The sequence below is a fragment of the Triticum aestivum genome, chromosome 4A (assembly GCF_018294505.1).
Source record: "Triticum aestivum cultivar Chinese Spring chromosome 4A, IWGSC CS RefSeq v2.1, whole genome shotgun sequence".
Taxonomy (NCBI): Eukaryota; Viridiplantae; Streptophyta; class Magnoliopsida; order Poales; family Poaceae; genus Triticum; species Triticum aestivum.
Genome location: NC_057803.1, coordinates 679,591,869 through 679,594,654, shown reverse-complemented (window position 1 = coordinate 679,594,654; position 2,786 = coordinate 679,591,869).

The following is a 2,786-nucleotide window of genomic DNA, read 5'->3' as shown; positions in this document are numbered from 1 at the left end:
TTTCTCAGTCCTGAAGATATGCAAGAGGCAAAGAAATCTATGAAAGAAAAAGGTATCAAGCTAAAGATTTTAAGAATTTACCTCCTATTGAAGAAATACACTGTCTTAATTTACCGCCTGTTGAAGAAGTATATGATCTCAATTACTTATTTACTGAAGAACCTCCCGATATCCTGACACAAGTAGTAAAGGTAAATTCTCTCTATAGATATGATAAAGCTGAAGTCCCTCCTACTAAAATTGCTACTCATTGCTTGGATGAGTTTGATAACTTTATGTTTAAGCAACATGACTTTAATGCTTATTTTGGTGGACAATTAAAACAAGATGCTTATATGATTAAACGCTTGGGTGATTATATGGCTGATATTAGAGGTGAACTTAAACTTGTTAGCAAAGATGCTTCTATGGTTACCACTCAAGTAGAACAAGTACTTAAAGCTCAAAAAGAAGCGCTTGATGAAATGAATAGTAAGAAAAATGATTATGTTGTTAGAGTGGCTACTAGAACTGGTAGAATGACCTAGGAACCTTTGTATCCTGAAGGCCACCCTAAGAGGATCGAGCAAGATTCTCAGAGAAATGATATTGATGTACCTAGTTCTTCTAAAAGGAAGAAAAAGAAAAATGATAGGACTTTGCAAACTTCTACTGAACCTATTGCTGAGCCACCTGAGAATCCAAATGATATTTCCATGTCTGATGCTGAAACACAATCTCGTAATGAACATGAACCTAGTGAAAATGTTAGTGATGATGTTCATAATAATGCTCAGCCTAGTAATGATAATGATGTAGAAGTTGAACCTGCAGTTGATCTTGATAACCCACAATCAAGGAATCAACGCTATGATAAAAGAGACTTCGTTGCTAGGAAACATGGTAAAGAAAGGGAACCATGGGTTCATAAACCCATGCCTTTTCCTCCGAAACCATCCAAGAAAAAGGATGATGAGGATTTTGAGCGCTTTTCTGAGATGATTAGACCCATTTTTTTGCGTATGCGATTAACTGATGTGCTCAAAACAAATCCTTATTCTAAGTATATGAAGGATATTATTACTAATAAAGGAAAGATACCTGAAGCTGAAATTTCCATGATGCTTGCTAATTATACTTTTAGGGGTGGAATACCAAAGAAACTTGGATATCCCGGAGTACCTACTATACCATGCTCCATTAAAAGAAATTATGTTAAAACTGCTTTATGTGATCTTGGAGCCGTTGTTAGTGTTATGCCTCTCTCTTTATATCGTAGACTTGACTTGAATAAGTTGACACCTGCTGAAATATCTTTGCAAATGGATGATAAATCAACCGCTATACCTGTCGGTATTTGTGAGGATGTGCCTGTTGTGGTTGCAAACGTTAGAATTTAGTGGACTTTGTTATTCTTGATATTCCCGAGGATGATAGTATGTCTATTAATCTTGGAAGACCTTTCCTTAATACTGCAGGGGCTGTTATTGATTGCAACAAAGGCAATGTCACTTTTCATGTTAATGGCAATGAACACACGATACACTTTCCGAGGAAACAACCTCAAGTTTATAGTATCAACTCTATTGGAAAAAATCCATCGATTAAATTTGGAGGTTTCGAATTTCCTCTCCCTACTGTCAAGAAAAAGTATGATATTCTTATTGTTGGGGATTTTCATATCCCCGTTGAGGTAACTTAGTGGTATTCGAAATTTCTCCGGTTCCGTGTTAATCAGAATGAGCTCGTTAACAAGACTTGATCAACCTTGTTAGTGGATTCTTTTGATGAACATGAGATGGATGAAACTAGAAGCACAACCTTCTGTACCCTCTTTATATTTTTTGTTATTTAGTAGAAATAAAGTAAAATAGTATTTTTTTTGTCTGTCTCCTGACTTATCCGTGCAATATAAAAATATCCCGAAAATAAAAGTCCTCGGAATGCCATGCCAATTTAATATGATTTTTTCGGGAATATTTAAGAATTTACTGTGCAAAAATTACCGCGGGGGGAGCTGCCACCTGGTCACGAGGGTGGAGGGCGCACCCCCCTGCCTCGTGGGCCCACGGTGGCCCTCCTCCACTTATCCTTGAACCCATCTTCTTCCTCTGCCTCACACAAACACGAAAAACCAACACAAGCACGATTTCCAGCCCCCGTTGCTGTGATTTTCGATCTCCTTGCTCAAAGCACCTCTCACAAAACTGCTTGGGGAGATTGTTCCTTGGTATGTGACTCCTCCATTGGTACAATTAGTTTTTGTTCTAGTGCTTTATTCATTGCAAATTTGTGCTACATAGGTGACCATGTTCTTGAGCTTGCATGTCAAATTTATATGGTTCCAAGTAGTTCCAATGCTTTATATAGGCTCTAGGCACTTGTGGGAGTAGTTGCTATCATTTTTATTGAAGTTGGTTCACTTTTATTTGAAGTTACTAAAATTTTCAGAAATTTCTCAGAGGAAGCGATATGTTTAGGAGGATGTTCCAAGGTGGACCTTCAAGGAAGCAAGGTCCCAGGCTTGCAATACGTGATGCTGACGAGGAACCACCAAGAGATGCTCCTGTGAGGCCCTGTGAATGGCCTTCAGAAAATTTTATGAATCAAGTGGGAATCAAAGAAGAATTTAGCGCATATTTGCGCAACGCCGGTCTTGAGGACTTTGAGGCTGACAAATGCCCCCAGTATTATGATCTCACAAGTTCATTTGTGAGGAGGTTTGAGTTTTCATCTTCGTGTAATTCTCCTTCAGCCATGTTTGACCTTTATGACAAATCTTATACCATGGACTTAGAGGATTTCAC